This window comes from Mus musculus, chromosome 5 (assembly GCF_000001635.26).
Source record: "Mus musculus strain C57BL/6J chromosome 5, GRCm38.p6 C57BL/6J".
NCBI classification, from domain to species: Eukaryota; Metazoa; Chordata; class Mammalia; order Rodentia; family Muridae; genus Mus; species Mus musculus.
The window spans coordinates 13,837,632-13,860,893 of NC_000071.6; the positions used below are offsets into that span (position 1 = coordinate 13,837,632).

Consider the following 23,262-nt stretch of genomic DNA (forward strand, 5'->3'; position numbering starts at 1 on the left):
AGCAGAGACAGCCACCCCTCAGCCTAGGCATGCTTCAGCAGGAGGGACAAAGAATAACACAAGGTGCAAATTTTCCTGAGCCTCTCTCAGGGAATGGAAGATCATCAAAGAAGACACAAGATCCACAAGCACTGCACATCAAACCCTATAGGCAAGCCTAGCTCAGCCTCTGTCACTGTCCCTCAAGTTCTATTTATATACCTCCAAACATCACATATCCTCCACAGGAATTTCCTGGGCACCTGTCTCAGGTGACTTCATGTTGCCAATCAGCCCAAGTTCACAAAAGCTGCAAGCTGAGCAAGAGAAATTTTTGGTGCCATTGTCTCTATGGAGTCCAGAAAAATGCAGCTTAACTAAGCAATGTAAGGTGGACCAAAACATGAGTGTCCTTAGAAAAGAATCTTTCATCACCATGATTTGTCCTTTTGCTTGTTTGCTCTAGAAGAACATCCTCTTTCCTGTGTATGCTACAGCTAAACCTTCTTCAGCTCTTTGCCTCAGCAAAACACCAACCACCCAACTTTCCAAAGAACACTTAAGTTTGGACTTGAGTAAGTCAGCATCCTTCAATCAGTTTCTGGCAGTACTCATCTCCCCTTACTGTTGATTGCGCATCTCATGTTGTGCACACCAAACATCCCTTTCCCTTTTGTTCTCTAACACACCAATCTTCACTCTGGGCTTGTCCACGTTATGGCATCTCCCACAGCTGACAGCTTCCCCCATCCTGCCTGTTGTCCACATTGTCACAGGAGTCTCAGGCCAGCTATAGTCCAACACCAGGGCAGAGAGGGCATTCAGGTCTTTTAGGTAGGGATGAGCTGCCAGAATCTGGTCGATCATCGGTTTTTGCTCAGGCTCAGAAAAGATGTTCAGCAACACCTCCCTCAGCTCGCTTGTCTCTGCAGAAGATCTCTGGGCCAGCTCAGAAAGGTTCTGCTGCATTCTTGGAAGGGTGGCCATGGATGTGGAATGGGGCTGCTGAGGAAGGGTTGGAAGCTGCTCTATGGATCCAGGGTGGAGCCTCGTGGCTTGTGTTGACTCCCTGGGTGTTGTGGCTCCGGAAGCCAGGGCCAGATGTGTCCACACTTGGTTGGGCAATGATTCTTGGATGAATGTCCCTAAGAAAGGTCTCTTTTTGAAGAAATTCATCTAGCCGAGGTCCATCCCAGAGGTTTCTTCCCAGAGGGTCATCAGGAACCATAAATATGTCCCCCACGAAAGTGTACGGAAGCAGTCTTGTTTTACTAATTTCTCTCCAGGACACTGACTCTGTCACAAACTCTCTCAAGTTATCATTTGTTACAATTATACCCCCAGTCTTGTCTGCTAAGTGAAGCAAGAACCTGTCTTCATGAGAAGCAATTCTTTGCCCTAAGACCTTCCGGGCAGGAGTTAAAGCTAATATCCCAAGGTCCTGGAGCTGGCTTAAGAAGTGCTGTTCTGTGGCATTAGAATCCAGACTTGTTCTCCACTGTGAGACAAACACAGTGATGTTTCTGTTGCCAAGTTTCCAAAAATATTCAACTGCAAGCGCTATGCCTCGTCAGCTAAAGAACTTTTTCAGACCATGGGTGATGGCCACATTACTGCCATCTATAACAGTATGCTTCAAATCGTCCCTCCCTGGTTCATTTTTTAAGTCCAGTTCATATGGTATTTTCCGGATCTCTTGAAATCTCTCAACCTTGGTAACTGATGAATAGGTATGATCAGAGGATCCTGCCAATCTTGCATCATTATCTGAAGTTAGGAAGCAAGGCAGCAGTGGTGGGGAGACTTGAGGATCCTTTTGCTTGAGTTGAGGAGATTTACAATACCATGAATGCTTTTCGCAGTCAGGCTTCCTTATAATTTGGATGAGAAGTTTCTGTTTGCTGGTGAAAACCAGTTTCAGGCAGCTGTACCAAGGGAGCTGGGGAACATAGTCTGGCTGGTGGACTTGCCTCAGTTTCCTTAAACGTCGGTTCTGTAGGTCCAATGGGCTGTCTCTCTTGATCCTCAATTTTATCAGGCATCTCAGGTTTGCAATTAAGCTCTTTTCGTTCTCTTTCTTCCTCTGCTGCTTGTCTCTCAAGCCTTTGTAATATCTTTGCTACTTCCTCTCTTAGTACACCTATTTCTTGTTGTTGAACAGCTAGCTCTTCAGCCTTTTTGGAGACAATTTCTAGTTGTACAGTTCTTTTTTCAAGTTTGTTTGAGAGCAAATATGTAAAGATTGCAATTGACAATTGGAAGACACTTTCTCCTGCAATCAGGATTGCCATCATTAAGGTAAAGGCTTTCTCAAATACATTTTGTTGGTCTTCAACCCTGACCCTTGTGTGTGAGGGATCAGAATTGGAGTTTTCCATTTGTAATGCAGTCAAAATCTGCCTATATAATTAAATTGTCTTTTGTATTGGTTTACTGTGATTCCCCTTCTTAGATGGGTCTGTTTTGTTCCTTGCTCTAGGCTTGAGTCCCCTGTGGCTCCTGGGTTCCAGAAGGTCTCTGGGCACCCTGCTGAACTTGAGGAAATGATTCTTCCTCTGGAGACAACCCTGGTGGTTTTCTCTCCTATAGCTTTCTGTCAGAGGACTCCTGTACACTGCTTCTTGCAATATTGATGGCCTTGATAATCCAAAGTTGGGATTGCACCAGATATAGACCAACCAGTTTCACCAGATGTTTTTATTATTGGTCAGATGACATTGTTGTCTCTGAAGCTTATTTTTGAAGAATTTGTGGTTCTTCCTGCATTCACACCAAGAACTCAACTCCACTTTAAGGCACTAAGCAAATGGACTCTCAACTCCAGTCAACTCTACTGACTGAACAGAACTCTCTCTTCTTGTACTGTCCTTATATAGCGATTCACCAGAGTGGTGGGTGTATCCTATCTCTGACACACCCTGTGAGATCTGATAGAGCAGATTGTCTGCCTCTCAATTAGATCAGCTTTTGGGGGATTAAAGGTGTGTACTAAGGGTGTGTCTGTATTTCAGAAGGATCTAATTGACCTTGGCCATTCCTGGAAGTGTTTAGTGCAGCCATATTGCTCTATCAAATTTCATCTACAATGGAGCAGAATAGTTGGCAGTCTTTTGTTTATCCTGACTTAATGCAGGGTTTATCTGCCAAAGCTGTATGCCCAAGACACATACAAATCAAATACAATCCAATTCAATCAACTCTAATCTTCTAAATACTAGAGGAGAAAATAAGACAGAGATTTGAGTTCCATCATGCCACAGGTAATTATGTGGAAAAATGCCACACACGACCCTCTGCCCTGTGGTACAGGCAAGCCACTGATACACAGAGCCCTTCCTAACACTGCACAGCACTGTTGCAAGCTATTTGTGACTATGTGAATCCCCAAATTGTGTGCTTACTGGAAAAACCTGTTTGTCTATGCCTTAGTCTTAGCACGGACCTTTAATCTCTATGTGTGGAATACAGACATGTTTTTAGCACACAACTTTTCTTTTTAAACATTGAAGTTTAGTTTCTAATTGGAAGCACCAGTGTTTTCATGTGATGTCTAATTGAAAAGCAGACATTGTGATGAATCTGGGAGAGATCTGACAGAATAGGATATGCTCAACTCTCAGTTGAACAGAGAGAAGAGAGAGGCTATTTTTGGAGAGAGCAATACAGAGAAATGATAAAGAGAGAGAGGACACTGCTTTTCAAAAAGAATTTTGCAGAGACAGGTTGAAGAGAAAACAAGATAGACAAGGGGAAGGCAGAATGAGCTAGAGAATGAGAGGAAGCCAGAATTTTAGAACATATTGCTAGGCCACAGGAAGTGGCTACTTCTTCATCCAAATGCCCCATTGCTAGGAGTCTCCTTTAGAGTTGCCCACTGAGCCTCCTTTGTCATTCCGCTTGATCCAGGTCTTTGTTCAGTCCTAGAGATGCCCCCACCATAAATTCTCTTCTCTCTCCCATGATGCCCTACCCTGCCCTACTCCCTACCCACTAAGTTTCCTCTGTCCATCCACTCTCAATATCTATTTTTTTTTCCTTAGGAGGATTCCATCATCCTCCTTCTTCCCTTATATTTATTTGGCTTTGGTGGTTCTGTGGATCATATCTTGTTCATCTTGTATTTTATGGATAATATCCATTTAGAAATGAATACATACCATGAATGTCCTTTGGGTTATCTGTGTTACCTTACTGATGATCAATTAGAATTACACTTGCCTTCTCAACAGAGACTCTAAAAGCTAGAAAGGCCTGGGCAGATGTCTTACAGATATTAAGTGAGCTCATATGGCAACCTACACTAGTATTCCCAGATAAACTTTCAATTACCATTGATGAAGAAAACAAGATTTTCATGACAAACTCAAATGTAAACTTCTACCTGCAAATCCAGGGCTACAAAGATATTCGAAGGAACACTCCAACTCAAGAAGTTTTACTGTATCCAAGAAAACACAGGCATAATTTCACAGCAGCAAAAAGAGAAGAAGTGAAACACACACACACAAACATACTCACACTGCCTTCACCAACCACAAACACTATCAAAATAACAGAAGTTACCAGTCACTAGTCATTAATTTCTTTCAACATCAATGGACTCAATTCCACAAGAAGAAAACACAAGCTAACAGATTGGATACAAAACAAGATCCTTCAATCTGGCACACACAGGAAACACACTTCACCAACAAAGATAGATGCACCTTCAGTGTAAAGGAGTAGAAAAAAGTTTTCTAAGCAAATGGACCCATTAAGAAAGCTCGAGTAGCCAGTCTAATATCGAGTAAAATAGATTTTCTACCACATATAATAAAAACAGACAGTGAGAGAGATTTCATGCTTATCAAAAGTATAAGTCCACCAAAATGACATCTTGATTCTGAACATCTATGCTCAAAACACAAGAACACTCAGATTCATAAATGAAACACTACTACACTTTCAAAAAAACACAATAATAATGTGAAACCTCAGTACCCCATCCTTACCAATGGACAGGTGATTGAGACAGAATAAACATAGGAATAATTAAACTAAGAGATGTTAGGTACAAAATGAAGTTAAGAGATACCTTTAGAACCTTTCACCAAACACAAAAACAATTATACCTACTTCTCAACACTCCAGGGAACACTCTTTAAAACTGACCATATAGACAATCACAAACCAAGCCTCAAAGGATAAAACAAAATATAAATAATCCCTTGTATCATATCAGATCACCATAAAATAAAGATAGACTTCAACAGCAAAATCAACAAAAACCTGACAAACTCATGAAAACTGGATAACTCACTACTCAATGATCTCTGCTTCAGGGAAGAAATGAAGAAAGATAGCCTTTCTAGCATTCCATGAAAATGAAAGCACAATATACCCAAACTTATGGGACACAATGAAATTAGTGAAAGAGAAAAAATAAAACAAAAATAAAAACAAAAATAAAAACAAAAAACTCGTGGTACTGAATTCCTTTATAAGGAAAATGGTAAAATTTCTTACTAGCAACTTAAAAGCACACCTAAATGCACTAAAACAAAAAGAGTCCAACACACCCAAGAGGAATGAGTACATGGCAGGAAATAATTAAACTCAGAGCTGAAATCAATAACTTGGAAATAAATACAAAGAAACCAAGAGGTGTTTCTGTGAGACAATTAGCCAAATAGAAAAACCTTTAGCCAAACTAACAAAAATGCAGAAAGTATCCAAGTCAATAAAATTAGACGTGATAAAGTGTCATAATAACAGACATGGGGAAAATCCAAAGAATCATTAGGGTTGATTCAAGAAATTGAAAAATCTAAATGAAATGGATGATGTACTTTATAGATACCATTTGCCAAAGTCAAATCAAGATGAGGTAACTAATCTAAATAATCTAATAACCCCTAAGGGAACCTCCCAATTCAAAACAAAACAAAACAAAACAAACAAACAAACAAACAAACAAACAAAAAAACCCTGGGCCCTCTGGTTTCCAGATTTGTTTGGTTTCCTTTTTTGGTTGTGCCTTTTTCTGTTTACTGATTTTAAATGGTACTAAGACTGTCTTGAAATAAGGTCTTGAATTTGTTCTGTGTCTGATTTGCAGTTAGGAGAGATGTTTCTGGGAGCTGTGGCAATTGTAGGGCCAGGTAGGAGATGTCCTGAGCCTCTGTTTGGGTAGGTGTGGTTCAGGGAACTGAGACATCTACCCATTTGGGAACATGGCCTTGATTTTGTACCAGAGGCTGGTTGAAGCTAGGAATAGATTTATCTGGGAGCTGTGACTAAGGTGGGGCCAGGAGTCATCCTGAGTCTTGTTCTGAGGATGTGTGTGGGCTCAGAGGAGCCAGGAGACACCCAACAATCTGTTTCTTTTTTTATGTGTTTGCATGACTTTCTGGTTGTTTCTCGTTTCTGCCTTATAGAATAGTTTGGATTTGTGTTTGGCGTGTCATAGGTATTTTTCATGAGTGCCAATTTCTGGTTGTTTCTTGTAAGGGAGCCCTGAAGATCAAAACTGACCCCTCCCTAAGTCCAGGGTAACCTTTGAATTAAAAGAGAAATCCACCAGCTTTTTTGTACACAATTAATAAAGATCAACAGTCTGTCTTGCTAAAACCTGAAGATAAAGTCTCTTCAGTTTATAAATAAATTCCCATGGCAAGAGAAACAAAACAAAAATGTAGAATCTCTTAGATACCCTGAAAAATTGGGACTATTGAGCCTCTGATTACTCTGTCAACTACAAGTGACCTCCCTAGACCTGGGGGATGGATACTGAGACTCAGTCCTGGCATCACCCAATGGCCAATGTGTCACCAACTGGCAGAAACTGGTCCCTGCCCTGTTTACACATCAGTGCAGCAAAGGCCTCCTAGTTAAAGAGGTTGCCAGAATGACTCATTAGCAGCCTCTCTTCCTGAATGCCCATAGGATAACTTTTCAGCTGCCCTGCTTTCTGACCCTGACCTCAATAGATGGGCCCCTGCATGACTACACATATGGATGCAGAGATAATATGGTTCACCAATGCCATCAGCCTCTTTCAGGAGGACAGACATATGCTGTGGCAGTGGTGGTCTCAAACACCAAGATTGTATGAGCAGAGCCACCCCTGGCAGAGATGTTAGCCTAGAAAGCTGAACTGGCAATAGAGTTGAGAAGGGACAAGAGACACAGATGCTTGATGTGCCTTTGGTACTGCTCACATCTATGGAACTATATATAGGAAGAAGGACCTTCTGATGGCAGAAGGAAGGACTAAACTCCATCCCAGAGGACAACAAGATAGCCCAGTGGGTAGCCCTAGAAATTGGACCCCTCATGTCCTTGATTGCCCTAGACCCAGGAGATCCCACACACTCTGACCAGACAGAAGATGTAATCTAGGTCAAAAACCTGCCCATATCAGCCGAGCGTGGTGGTGCATGTCTTTAATCTCAGCACTCAGGAGGCAGAGGCAGGCAGATTTCTGAGTTCGAGGCCAGCCTGGTCTACAAAGTGAGTTCTAGGACAGCCAGGGCTATACAGAGAAACCCTGTCTCGAAAAACCAAAACAAACCAAACCAAACAAAACAAAAACAAACAAACAAAAACCTGCCCATGTCTCATTGTCATAAAAGATGAGGGAGGACATCCGACTACAAACTAATTGTACCAGAGAAGATGGATATAAGCATACTGAAAAAGTTCCATTGTTATTCACACATGGGACCTCAAAGAATGCAGGACTTAGTCTGCCAGTCCTACATCAGATTTAGAGATGCCAATTCGAAAATAGATGAAATTGTTAAAAACAGGCCTGTCAATTGACTAATGTGGTTGCCAATACCTAATACGGGGACACCAAGCCAGGAATCTATTGGGAAGTGAACTTCATGCAGGAAAATTTGGACACAAATATTTGTTGCTATTTATAGATACCTTTTCAGTATGGACAGAGACTTTCCCAACTAAGCATGAGACTGTGCAGACAGTAACAAAAAAACTAAAAGAAATTCTTCCCATGTCCCAGGGACACTGAAAAGACTAACATTTCCCTGGTACTACAATTTATTTGCTTGTTTGTTTGTTTATTTATTTATTTATTTAAAGACAGTGTCTCAGGATGTAGCCCTGCTGACCTCATTTTGAACTCACAGAGATGCACCTACCTTTGGAGTCTGAGAGCTGAGATTAAAGCATGTCTCAGTATTCCTTCGCATTTTATTTTTAAAATAATTTTCTAGGACAAATATAACAGATATTTATGAAACAAGTTATGAAGGCCCATACATAATTATAAAACGAAAACAAGAAAGAAAGCAAGAAGAAGGATGAACAGTACCTATAAATTGGTCATAGCAAATTATATGAAATTAAATTTCATTAGATGCCTTCAATTAACTAATAATTCTAATTTAATCACTCTAAGCTATTCTGCTGTGGTTGCAGGAGATGGAGTTAATCAACACTTTACTGTTTTGCTTTGTGTTTTGTTTTTTTTTTTTTTCTTTTTTACTCCACTGTGGAATGAGGTTCTCTGCAGGAGGACCTGAGGTCACAGAGGCTTTCATCAGCTGTAGTCTGGAGATGAGGAATCTAAGACTTATAAACAAACTCACATGAATCAAATGAGGAAAAAGAGGGACAGAGAGCATTAAGTATTTTTCTTATTCCTAATCCAAAGTGATATGTGGTAAGCCAGCCACAAATAGGATAATTAGAAAAGTAGTTTCTAATTCAGTTGTGGATTATATCCCAAAAATGTTTACTTCTTAGAAAACAGAAATAGAAAATTGCTAATAATGGTAAAACAGTCATCTGAATAATAGAGAAAGAACACTGCTATATCTGAATAAACTTGTTCTCACAAAAAAATCAGAGAAAAGGATAACAATTACAGTCACATAGGTAGAAATCTAATGTAGAATTGTGGCTAACAAGAATGGTGGGAGAAATAATAAAATTGATTTAAAATGTATTATTGATAGAACTTATTGTTTTGATAAATATGGAGTCAAAAGATGGGAATTAGCAAGAATGCTTGTAATGCCTTGAATCATTGAGTAGATAGCACATATAACATATTGCATCTGGAATTTAGCTTTAATATGTCATTCAGTATCCATATCCACACACATAAACAAAATGTTTAAATGAATGTTAAAGACAACTTAATATACAAAAGCATCTTAAGTTTTCTTAAAATAAGATTTCTGCTTGTAGATATTTTGTGACCTTTACATTGCTGGCAAATCCAATGTCAAATGTAAGAACTAAATATCTCCTCCACCAATGCATCTTCTGTTCAGTTTCTGTGTAAATGTCAATTATATTGTTTATTGTACTTTGTTAAGACATTGTTTGTTGATTGTTTCAGTTCAGTGGTTCTCAATTTATGCTTCATGACTCCTTTGTGGTTACATATCAGATATCCTGAATATCAGATATTTACATCATAATGCAAATCAGCAAAATTACATTTATAAAGTAGCAAAGAAAATAATTTTATGGTTGTGGGTCAACACATCATGAGGAACTATATTAAAGGGCCATAGCCTAAGAAACATTGGGAAGAATTGTTTCTGTATATTTTCATTATCTTTATCTTATGGTAAATATTTATGTATTTCAATTAGAGGCCAAAGTAAATAATATTTGTGCATTAAGTGAGCACTGAAAATATAGGATCTTCACAACTCTGACTGCTTTACAAAGTCCACACAGGTACCAAGGGCCCCATATAAGAAAGTGCCCTCTGCCCCCAATTCCCCTAAAATCATTCTCAATAGCTTTAAATTACATCCCCTACCCTGGGCTCTGAATTCAAGCCCATGACTCCAGCTGTTTTCCTGGAGACCTTACCTGCACTAGTGAACATAAGCAAGACACTGCCCACTGCCTGCCAAATCTCCCAATATGCCACCCAATGCCCCCAAACTGCATACCCTCTCCTGGGCCCCATATTATGGCCCACAATTTTAGCCAAAGTTTGGAACCTGAAATTTCAGAGGTCACACAGGCCACCAAAACCACAGTGGATACATCCTACTAGACTTGAAGACTTGTTGATCACTAGAATCCCAATCTGCTAAGGCAAAAAGCCCAAGAGGTAACTGAAAACAAAGCTCTATATCAGCAACAGCAAAGCAGAGGCAGGATTAAAGAGATCTTGCTGAGTCATCTCAGTATGGAAGTGACTGATACAACTCTAAAAACTTGAGCCAGGCTTAGGCTCTTCCACAAGGCTGCAGAAACTCGAGCCAGGTTTAGATTAGTCCTCAAGGCCCAAACCAGGGCCAAATTTGGGCCCAACATGAGCCAATCTAGGGAAATAGGTCTCTAAAAATATCCCTAAATTGATAATATTTTATATAATTCTTGGCCTAGAAACCAGACTTATAAAATATAGGATTTAAAATAATGAGGTATTAAAAGTTGCACCATCATGCAATCATATATAAGAGCTGGCAATCAAACTTTGTAACATGAAAGTAATGCACTTTAGTTGATTTTAGAGAGACTGGATTGTTTACACCAGATTGTTAAAAATTGGTTTTGCTTAATCATCAGGGAAATGCAAATCAAAACAACCCTGAGATTCCACCTCACACCAGTCAGAATGGCTAAGATCAAAAATTCAGGTGACAGCAGATGCTGGCGTGGATGTGGAGAAAGAGGAACACTCCTCCATTGTTGGTGGGAGTGCAGGCTTGTACAACCACTCTGGAAATCAGTCTGGCGGTTCCTCAGAAAATTGGACATAGTACTACCGGAGGATCCAGCAATACCTCTCCTGGGCATATATCCAGAAGATGCCCCAACTGGTAAGAAGGACACATGCTCCACTATGTTCATAGCAGCCTTATTTATAATAGCCAGAAGCTGGAAAGAACCTAGATGCCACTCAACAGAGGAATGGATACAGAAAATGTGGTACATCTACACAATGGAGTACTACTCAGCTATTAAAAACAATGAATTTATGAAATTCCTAGCCAAATGGATGGACCTGGAGGGCATCATCCTGAGTGAGGTAACACATTCACAAAGAAACTCACACAATATGTACTCACTGATAAATGGATATTAGCCCCAAACCAAGGATACCCAAGATATAAGATATAATTTGCTAAACACATGAAACTCAAGAAGAATGAAGACTGAAGTGTGGACACTATGCCCCTCCTTAGATTTGGGAACAAAACACCCATGGAAGGAGTTACAGAGACAAAGTTTGGAGCTGAGATGAAAGGATGGACCATGTAGAGACTGCCATATCCAGGGATCCACCCCATAATCAGCATCCAAACGCTGACACCATTGCATACACTAGCAAGATTTTATTGAAAGGACCCAGATGTAGCTGTCTCTTGTGAGACTATGCCGGGGCCTAGCAAACACAGAAGTGGATGCTCACAGTCAGCTAATGGATGGATCATAGGGCTCCCAATGGAGGAGCTAGAGAAAGTACCCAAGAAGCTAAAGGGATCTGCAACCCTATAGGTGGAACAACATTATGAACTAACCAGTACCCCGGAGCTCTTGACTCTAGCTGCATATATATCAAAAGATGGCCTAGTCGGCCATCACTGGAAAGAGAGGCCCATTGGACTTGCAAACTTTATATGCCCCAGTACAGGGGAACACCAGGGCCAAAAAGGGGGAGTGGGTGGGCAGGGGAGTGGGGGTGGGTGGATATGGGGGACTTTTGGTATAGCATTGGAAATGTAAATGAGCTAAATACCTAATAAAAAATGGAAAAAAAATATTACATGAAAATCAAAAAAAAATTGGTTTTGCTTTTCAATGTTATGGTTATGATCTACTATTGCAAAAGAAACTTAAAAATTATAGTAAAACTGCTAATGTTCCATTAGCTGCACTTTACAATGCAATTACAAACTCAAGATTTTAATTCACCCATATTTAAAAACAAATCAAGCAAGTGGAGATTATCGCAAGACTTAGGAAAGGTTAATGAAACTAGGAACTTATAAAAACATTAAATCCTGGCTTACCTACTCCACCTGCCATTCCAAAATATATGTGTAAAATTATTACAGCTTTAAAAGGTTGTTTTCATACTATTCCTTTGCATCATTATGATTATAAAAGATTTGCATTTAGTGTGTCTGCTTGAAATTTTAAAGAACCCATGAACCAATATCATTGGAATATTTTGCCTCAGAGAAGGCTAATAGCCCTACATTATATTAAAAAAATGTGTTGCTTCTTCAATACAAGAATCAGTGTATATTATTCATTATATGGATATTTTATTAGCTGATCCATCTGAAGGCGTTTTATTACAAGCCTTTCTTATACAACACGTTTTAAAGTTTTGGTGAGCAGTTGTTGCTCCAGAAAAGATTCAAAGGTAAATATCCTTTTCAGTATTTGGGACATCAGTTATATCCTAAACAAATTGTGGCAAAGAAAATTCAAATAAGAAAAGGCCATTTATTTACTTTAAATTATTTTCAAAAGCTCCTAGGAGATGTTAATTGGCTAAGAGCTCACTTTAAACACACCACAGGAGACTTCAAGCCTCTGTTTGATGTTTTCAAGGAGAATGCAAATCCTAATTCCCCTAGATGAATAGCTTTGCAGAAAGTAGAGGAAGCTATTAATCAACAATGGATACATTATATAGAATATGATCAACTGTTAGCTGTTTTGTTCTTGCTACTTTTCATGCATTCATATAAGTTCTATGTCAAAAGGAACCACTAATGCAGATTCATCTTTCTTTATCTCCAAAGAAAGTTTTAACACCCTGTTCTGAAGCTATTACTGTGTTAATACAGAATTGTAGGTTAGAACCATGAAAGTATTTTGGGAAAGAACCTGATGAAATATTTATTCCTTATTGCAAACAGCAATTAAATTAGTTAATGCAGATTACTGATATATGGCCTATCGAGTGTATACATTTTTCAGGCAGAATTAATAATCATTATCCAAAGGACAAGTTGTTAAAATTGGCCTCTATGCATGGTTTTGTACTTCCTCTAAGTTTGAAAGAGAGACTGTGCTTACTGTAGTTACAGATGGCTCATTTAATGGTAAGGTAGCATATGTAATTGGATCACATGTTTATTCTCTTGAATTACTCTTTGCTTCAGTACAAATCATTGAATTATGTGCTTCTGGTTTTGAAATGCTGAAAAATCAAGCTTTCAATTTGTATGCCAATAAGCTGTTGGTCTGCAATTGCTTGAAACTGTTTCGTTTTTAGATACTGCCAATTCTCAAATATTACAATTATTTATGCAAATACAACTTAATTTAAGAGAATGTACTGCTCCTTACTTTATAGGACCTTAAAGAGCTCAGACCCTTTAGTGAGGGCAATGCCACAGCAGATTTGCATACTAGGCAGATTATAGGCTTTACACGGGAACGATTAGCCACACATTCTCATTCTTTACATCATCAAAATAGTACTAGCTTGAGACAACAATTAGTTATTTCTAGAGAATGTGCACATCACATTGTAAAGACATGTCCTGAATGTCCTCAGTTTCTTCCTGTACCACATAATGGTGTTAGTCCTGGAGGACTCACACCTATTCAATTATGGCAAATAGATGTTTATCATATTTTTGATTTTGGAAAATTAAAATATATACATGTGGCTATAAACAGCTTCTCAGGCTTTCTTGTTGCACCTGCTTTAACAGTAGAAGCAAGTAAAAAATGCTTACTCATTGCTTACATTGTTTCTCTATGGAGGTGTTCCAAATCAGATTAAAACAAATAATGGAACTGGCTATTGATGTCAAACATTTGAGATGTTTTGTCAACAATTTAATGTTACCCATATTACTGAGATCACTTATTATTCACAACGACAAGATATTGTGGAATGGACCCCTGGAACTTTAATACAATATCTTCATAAAATAAAAAAGGGGGAATTATATCCTTGTAACCCACAAATTTATTTAAATTGTTATTTTAATTTTAATTTTTAATTTTTGGAGGCCAAGTAACTCTCTGCTGAATGTCTATGGAATCCTACAACTTGGCATACTTAAGCCTAGATGAAATGGAAAGATCCACTTATCAGCATACAGCATGGTTCTAATCAGTTATTAATATGGGAAAGACAGCATGTTTTGTTTTTTGTTTTTTGTTTTTTTCTCTCTCTCTCAGAATGCTAAATTTGCATGGTAGCTGCCAGAATGATTGGTGAGACATGCTGATGTTGGGACAAAGAATGATGCTGACTGTGAGTTTGCTGTGTAGCTTGACAATGTTAACAAAAAAGCTATATTGGGCATATGTTCCTGACCCACCTTTGTTTGTCTATATCCCAGACTGGACAAGCTGCCTTGCTTCAAGCTTTTAGACCTTGTGGGACAGAGAAAATGGAGACCTGGAAACTGCCTTCAAAAACTTTCAAATAGAGAAGTTATAGTGACCCTTCTCTTTCCTTTAATATGATCAGTTATTCTGACTCAATCATGGACCAGTCTGCAAATCAATCCAATATTGGAAAAAAAGAAAATGACAGTCTTCATTTGGAAGGCTGGTTCTGGACATTTTCAGAGACATACTTGAAAATTGACAACTGTCTTATATGAGCTTACATTTACAGTTGATAAAATTGGAACAGGATCTGGACTTAGAACAATGGCAGGATCTGGATTTCAAACAATTGTTAGTACATGTATTAAGGTTCCTAATCTTTTATTAATTGGTCATGTTGAAAATACTTTTGCGTTTTCTCCAATATTTAATTTAATTTGTATTGATTGTTCCCTTTCTAATTGTGTTAATGTATTGAAATCTGGCATGTGTGTTATGGTGGTCAACCAACAGCTTTTCTTTTTGTTTATTATCTGTGAGTAGTACAGGACTTTAGTATTCTGAAAAAGGCTTGCAAATACTGGAAGAACTGAGTCAGGATTTAAGCAAGAAGGTAGTGGGGTTGACTCTTGCTGGCATAGCAGCTTTGATTACATTAATACCTAGCACCACTGCTTCTAATTGCTTTGATACAAGAAGTTATGACAGACACTTTTGTTAATCATTTAACAACAACAAAAAAAGTTGTTACTTATGCTCTGGGTAATCAAGAAGATATAGATAGTATCTAGAACAACAAATTTATGCAATCTGTGATATTATTCAAATTATTGGAAAGAGGTTTCAGAGTTTAAAAGTAAGAAGTGATCTTGAGTGTTTCATTAAATACCAATGAATTTGTGTCACTTCTAAAGTTTACAATGATAGTATAATTGTGAGAAAATTCAACAACCCTTTTGCAGTATTAGACATAATTTTAAAACTTCTCAGAACGTTTTAACTTTGCTTACTGACATTATGAATTAAAGAATGCTGCTTTTCAGAGTTTTTGATGCTGCAGATATATTCATGGCTTAAGGTCAGTATTTCTATCTCAGTCAATATTCAAAAACAGCTTATATAGCTTGATCATATAAGCCCTTCTTGTCCAGGGAATACTTTTATTTCTGTACATTGTAATAAAACTTGCTTTTATCAACACCGACATATTGGCAGCCAAACTACAAGGCTTTAAATGAGCATTGGATTCCCAGACAGACTCATTAATTTAACAGGCTGCCAGTCAAAGATTCTGTAGAGAGTTTTATCATCCTAAGACGGAAATGCATTGCTCTTGAAAATGCATATTCCAAGACAGGTAAGAAAGGCATTCTTATCAAAACAACCTAAGACAGACAGTCTTGTTTATGAAATAAAAACTGGGGGGATGTGGATACCTTTGCGGCTGCTTCTAGAAATTTGTGTAGCACTTGTCATTGGGCTCAAGGAAGTAGGCTCAGATAAAAATATTCACATTTGGGCTAATGTAAAGCTCAAGGTAAATACAGCCTAAAAGGTGTGGCACTTCTTATACCTTGGTATCTTCATAAGCTTCTAGAAACAGAGACTAGGGGGCTTTGTTTACTGCTTTGTTTGATATCTTTGTTTATTACCTTGTTTGAATACTTTGCATTTGATCCAAGAACTGAACCTATTCTCTGCCAGTATTTAGAATGCTATAAATGCTGAATGGAGGGAAAAAAATTCAGCCTCAGCACTGACTGGAGTCATGCTATAACGTTGTCTAATTGTCTTCTTTTCAATCCCTACTCCATACCTTGAGAACCTATTGAGTAACTGAAGTGGCTGGGTCACCCAATGGATTTAACAAATATCTATAGAACCATTTAGCCAGCCCAAAAACACTTCAGGGAGCATTCTCCAAAACTGATCACGTAGACGATCTCAAACCAAGCCTCAAGTGATAAAACAAGATCCCTTGTATCTTATCAGATCACTATGAAATAAAGGTAGAATTCAACAGCAAGAGAAACAACAGAAACCTGACAAACTCATGGAAACTGGACAACTCACTACTCAATGATCACTGCATCAGGGAAGAAATGAAGAAAGAAAGCCTTTTGAGAATTCAATGAAAATGAAGGCATAACACATTCAAACTCATGGGACACAATGAAAGCAGTGAAAGAAAAAAAATATAGCACAGAATATCTTTATAATGAAAATTGGTAGATCTCACTTCAGCAATTCAAAAGCACACTTAAAGGACTAGGAAAAAAAAAAAAAAAAGAATCGAACATACCCCAAAGGAGTACATGGCAAGAAATAATTAAACTCAGTGAGAAGTTCAATAAAATAGAAAAAAGAAAAAAAAAATCAAAGAAACCATGAGATTGTCCTTTGAGACACTTTGCAAGATAGACAAACCTTTAGCCAACCTAACAAAAATACAGGAAGTGTCCTAATCAATAAACTTGGAAATGATAATGAATCCAAAGTATCTTTGTGTTTTACTTTAAAGCTTGCAATCCACAAAATTGAAAAATCTAAATGAAATGGATGATGTACTTTATAGATACCATTTACCAAAGTCAAATCAAGATGAGGTAATTAATCTAAATAGCCTTATGTCCCCTAAGGAAATCTCCCAATTAAAAATAAATAAATAAATAAATAAATAAATAAATAAAAGCAAGCTCAGAGCTAGATGGTTTTAGTGTGACATGCTATCAGACCTTCAATGAAAAGTTAATGCAAATAGTCCTCACACTATTCCACAAAGCATAAAAATCAGGAATATTGCCATAGGATACTATGAGATCACCGTCAATCTGATACCTAAACTACCTAGACTCAACAAAGAATGTATGTTCCGACCAACTATTCTTATGAACAATGATGCGAACGTGCTAAATAAAATACTCACACCCAAGCCCAAGACCACATCAAAACAATGATTCACTATGATTAAGTAGGCTTTAACCCAGAGATACAGAAATGGTTCAATATATGAAATCCATCAATGTAATCCATTAGGTGTGTGTATATATATTTGAAAGGAATAGACAAAGCACATAAATGCACCCTTGAATTACTTCATGAAATGCTGAAAATGCCTTTGACAAAATAAAATACCACTTCATGTTAAAAGTCTTGAGATCAGGAATAGAAGGCACATAGCTACACACAGTTAAAGCAACAAACAGCAAAACAATAGCAAAAATAAAGTTAAACGGAGAGAAAATTAAAGCACTTCCACTAAGACAAGGCTATCCACTCTCTTCCTATTTCTTGAATATATTATTTGAAGTTCCAGATAAGCAATAGGACAACAAAAGAAGGTCAATCAAGGGGTTCCAAATTGGAAAAAAGAAGTTAAAAGTAACACTATTCACAGATGATATGATCGTATACATAAGTGACCACAAAACTTCTACCAGAGAACTCCTAGAGCTGATAAATACATTTATTCAAGTGACTGGATTCAAAATCAACCTAAACAATCACTAGCCATATTTATACAAATAATGAATGGGCTAAGACGAAATTAGGGAAATAACATTCTTTACAATAGCCACAAATAATATAAAATATCTTGGTGTTAACTGCAACCAACTAAGTAAAATGAAAGAAGTGTATGACAAGAACTTGAAGTCTCTGAAGAATTGAAGATAACAGACGATGGAAATATCTATCATGTTCATGAATCAGTAGAAAATATGGCTATCTTAACAAAAGTAATCTACAGATTCATTCCAATTTTAATCCAAACCACAGCACAATATACTACAGACCTTGAAAGAGCAATTCTCATCTTCATATGGAAAACCAAAAAAAAACCAGGTTAGCTAAAACAATCCTGTACAATAAAAGATCTTCTGGAGGTATCGCTATTCCTGATTTCAAGCTGTACTATGGAACATTAGTAATAAACACTGCTGGGTATTGGTAGAGAAACAAGACAGGTTGATCAATGGAAGTGAACAGAAGACCCAGAAATAAACTCACACACCTACGCACACTTGAATTTTGACAAAGAACTCAAAACTATTCAATGGAAGGAAAGAAGGCATTTTTCACAAATGGTCCAGGTCAAACTTGGTGATGCCTATCGAAGAAAGCAAATTGGTCTATGTTTATCACCCTACCTGCATACCCTGTACCATCAGATGTGTTCATTTGTTCAAGTAAGGACACTGTGCCTGAAAGAGACACAGCTGAGAACTTCTCCTGGTGTTTTTCCACATCCCTTCTGCCAATGTATGCCTAGGCTGAGGCCTGGCTGTCTCTGCTAGGCAGTGCCACTGCTGCTGAATCCTGACTACTATTCTGAGTCTACTGACCTAGACTGCTGGTTTATCTCTGAAGTGTTGCTAGTGGATCGAGCTGCAGCTGCTTACTTGTGAACTGAATGGCCAGTTTCCATACAAGACATACTGGGGTTGCAACAAATAATCTTTTGGTGAGCTTACAAACAGGAGTCCAACATGGCTGCCTCTGAGAGGTCCAACAAGCAACAGAAAGAGTCAGATGCAGATACTTAACAACTAACCGATGGACAGAAGCCAGGGACCACTGTGGTTAAATTAGGGAAATGCTGGAAGAAGCTGAGGAGAAGGGGGACGCTATAGGAAGACCAACAGTCTCGAATAACCTGGCCCACGAGATCTCTTGGACCCTGAGTCACCAACAGGACAGCATGCACCAGATGATATGAAGCCCCTGACACATACACAGAAGAGGAATGCCTGGTCTGGTCCTGGTTAAAGAAGATGCATCTAAACCTAGAGAGACTCAAAGTCACAGGGAGTGGGGAGGTCTAGTGAGGTAGAGGTGGGGGGTGGGGACATCTATTGGAGACTGGGGTAGGGGAGGAAGTATGGAATGAGGAACAGTCAGAGGTGGACCAGAACTGGGACAAGACTGGATTGAAAACAAAAACAAAAACCAAACCAAACCAAACCAAACCAAACAAACAAACAAACAAAAAGATTAAGGAATAATAATAAAAACAAAACAAAACAAAACTTTCTAAGCAGGTCCACTGCCACAGTATCCTTTCTTTGCCCCTCCCTCTGGTGGGTGGTGGGCTACAAGGAAGTGTGAGGAGCCGCCCTCACATTTGCCATTATAAGATGGCGCTGACAGCTGTGTTCTAAGTGGTAAACATAATCTGCACACGTGCAGGGGCAGTTTTCCCGCCATGTGTTCTGCCTTCCCCGTGACGACAACTCGGCCAATGGGCTGCAGCCAATCAGGGAGTAATACGTCCTAGGCGGAGGATAATTCTCCTTAAAAGGGACGGGGTTTTGCCATTCTCTCTCTTGCTTTCTTGTTCTTGTTCTTTTTCTCTCTCTTGCACTCTTGCTCTCTTGCGCTCTTGCTCTTTGTCTCCTGAAGATGTAAGCAATAAAGCTTTTGCCGCAGAAGATTCCGGTTTGTTGCGTCTTTCCTGGCCGGTCGCGAACGCGTGTAAGAGTTGGTGCCGAAACCCGGGACGAGAAGACCTGAGACGAGAAATCCCGGGACGAGAAAACCTGGGACAGAAACTACCATCACAGGCGCAAGGAAGATCCCTCATTCCGGAACCAGAACTGCGGGTCATGGTAATGAAGTGTTCCCGTAAAACAGACTGTTGAGAAGGATCCAGCCTGGATTCAGAACTCCTCAGCTGGGGAACGGTGGTAATGAAGTGTTCCCGCAACACAGACTGTTGAGAAGGATTCAACTGCGTGAATTCAGAACTCTTCAGCTGGGGAACAGGGTACCCGTAAGTATAGCTTTACAAGGTACGTCTGGCCTTGAACTTTCTAACGAAATTCAAGACAGTCTATCAGAAGTAAAGTGGGAAATAGCTTTACAAGGTATGTTTGGCCTTGAACTTTTTCTAGTGTTAGGAGCCTTTTTGTTCTTTTTCACATGTTATCAAGTGGTTAAGGCAGGGCTGAAAATTCTGGATGAAATTCAGGGCAATCTATCAGAAGTAAAGCGGGGAGAGAGAGTAGGAGCAAAGAGGAAATATGGTACACAAAATAAGTATACAGGCCTTTCCACGGGTCTTGAACCTGAGGAAAAGTTTAGGTCAGGTAAGAATACCTGGGGAGAGATTAGAAGGAAGGAGAAGGAAAAAGAAAAGAAAAAAGATCAATCAGCGGAGGTCTCTAGGAGAAGGAGCCTATACTCATCACTAGATGAGCTCAAGGAGCCAGTTCTTAGTAGTTCTGAATCAGATGAAAAGGCTATTAGGGCCTGGAAGGCACTCTCCCGAGCAGGTGAAGCCACTGGACAACTAACAAAGATCGTCCAGAGACCTCAGGAGTCATTCTCAGATTTTGTGGCCAGAATGACAGAGGCAGCAGAGCGTATTTTTGCAGATTTGGAGCAAGCCGCACCTCTGGTAGAACAGCTTATTTATGAGCAAGCCACGCAGGAATGCAGAGCGGCCATAGCCCCAAGAAAGAACGAAGGTTTACAAGACTGGCTCAGGGTTTGTCGGGAGCTTGGGGGACCTCTCATTGTGCGATACTTCCATTCAGTATGAGAAATTTACTAGGGCAGCTAATTTGTCAAAAAGTCTTTCTCAGTATATGTTACAGAATTGGACGGCTGAATTTGAACAGACCCTTCGGGAATTGAGACTTGCCATCATTCAGGTCAACTCCACGCGCTTGGACCTGTCCCTGACCAAAGGATTACTCAATTGGATCTCCTCAGCATTTTCCTTCTTTAAAGAATGGGTATGGGTGGGATTATTTGGAGATATACTTTGCTGTGGATTAGTGTTGCTTCTTTGGTTGGTCTGTAAGCTTAAGGCCCAAACTAGGAGAGACAAGGTGGTTATTGCCCAGGCACTTGCAGCTCTAGAACATGGTGCTTCCCCTGATATATCTATGCTTAAGCAATAGGTCGCTGGCCATTCAGCTCTTGCACCTCACGAGGCTAGTCTCATTGCACGGGATAGAGTGAGTGTGCTTCAGCAGCCCGAGAGAGTTGCACGGCTAAGCACTGCAGTAGAAGGGCTCTGCGGCACATATGAGCCTATTCTAGGGAGACATGTCATCTTTCAAGAAGGTTGAGTGTCCAAGTGTCCTTCTCCCCAGGAAAAACGACACGGGAGCAGGTCAGGGTTGCTCTGGGTAAAAGCCTGTGAGCCTAAGAGCTAATCCTGTACATGGCTCCTTTACCTGCACACTGGGGATTTGACCTCTATCTCCACTCTCATTAATATGGGTGGCCTATTGCTCTTATTAAAAGAAAAGGGGGAATCTGTGAGGAGCCGCCCTCACATTTGCCATTATAAGATGGCGCTGACAGCTGTGTTCTAAGTGGTAAACATAATCTGCACACGTGCAGGGGCAGTTTTCCCGCCATGTGTTCTGCCTTCCCCGTGACGACAACTCGGCCAATGGGCTGCAGCCAATCAGGGAGTAATACGTCCTAGGCGGAGGATAATTCTCCTTAAAAGGGACGGGGTTTTGCCATTCTCTCTCTTGCTTTCTTGTTCTTGTTCTTTTTCTCTCTCTTGCACTCTTGCACTCTTGCTCTCTTGCTCTTTGTCTCCTGAAGATGTAAGCAAAAAAGCTTTTGCCGCAGAAGATTCCGGTTTGTTGCGTCTTTCCTGGCCGGTCGCGAACGCGTGTAAGAAGGAAGTTTATGCTTTTAAGTGAAAATGGTTTCTCCTTCATGTATTTATTTCTTTTAGTGTGCATATAAAGTAATAAATTTTCTTATTGTATTCAGTTGTCTTGGTTTCTGCTACCTGTCTATCTTTGTTCCATCTCCAGGATTTAACTACTTTTTCCTGTTTATGTCTGACCACAGTATTACCTCTTAGGCATTCACATCACATGTATTCACTTGCCTTCACAACTCTGATTAGGAAAGTTGTTATTAGACGCGTTCTCACGACCGGCCAGGAAAGACGCAACAAACCAGAATCTTCTGCGGCAAAACTTTATTGCTTACATCTTCAGGAGCAAGAGTGTAAGAAGCAAGAGAGAGAGAAAACGAAACCCCGTCCCTTTTTTAGGAGAGTTATATTTCGCCTAGGACGTGTCACTCCCTGATTGGCTGCAGCCCATCGGCCGAGTTGACGTCACGGGGAAGGCAGAGCACATGGAGTAGAGAACCACCCTCGGCATATGCGCAGTTTATTTGTTTACCACTTAGAACACAGCTGTCAGCGCCATCTTGTAACGGCGAATGTGGGCGCGGCTCCCAACATCTCCCCCTTTCCTTTTAATAAGAGCAAATAGGCCACCCATATTAATGAGAGTGGAGATAGAGGTCAAATCCCCAGTGTGTAGGTAAAGGAGCCATGTACAGGATTAGCTCTTAGGCTCACAGGCTTTTACCCAGAGCAACCCTGACCTGCTCCCGTGTCGTTTTGCCTGGGGGAAGGGAACTAGGACACTGAACCTTCATGAAAGATGACATGTCTCCCTAGAATAGGCTCATATATGCCGCAGAGCCTTTCCATTGCAGTGCTTAGCCGTGCAACTCTCTCGGGCTGCTGAAGCACACTCACTCTATCCCGTGCAATGAGACTAGCCTCATGGGATATAAGAGCTGAGTGGCCAGCGACCTATTGCCTAAGCATAGATATATCAGGGGAAGCTCCATGTTCTAGTCCTGCAAGCGCCTGGGCAATAACCACCTTGTCTCTCCTAGTTTGGGCCTTAAGCTTACAGACCAATCAAAGAAGCAACACTAATCCACAGCAAAGTGTATCTCCAAATAATATTAATCCCACCCATTTTTTAAAGAAAGAAAATGCTGAGGAGATCCAATTGGGTAATCCTTTGGTCAGGGACAGGTCCAAGCGCGTGGAGTTGACCTGAAGTCTCAATTCCCGAAGGATCTGTTCAAATTCAGCCATCCAATTCTGTAACATATACTGAAAAAGACTTTTTGACAATTTAGCTGCCCTAGTAAATTTAACATACTGAATGGAAATAACACACAATCCCGGAAACTTTTGTTCACATCCCTGCT

The 23,262-nt window shown here is 39.7% G+C and overlaps 1 pseudogene; it reads right to left on the minus strand.

The window, feature by feature from the left end:
• Positions 1-600: 600 nt before the first annotated feature.
• On the minus strand, positions 601-9,787 carry Gm8968 (annotated as a pseudogene).
• Positions 9,788-23,262: the final 13,475 nt, after the last annotated feature.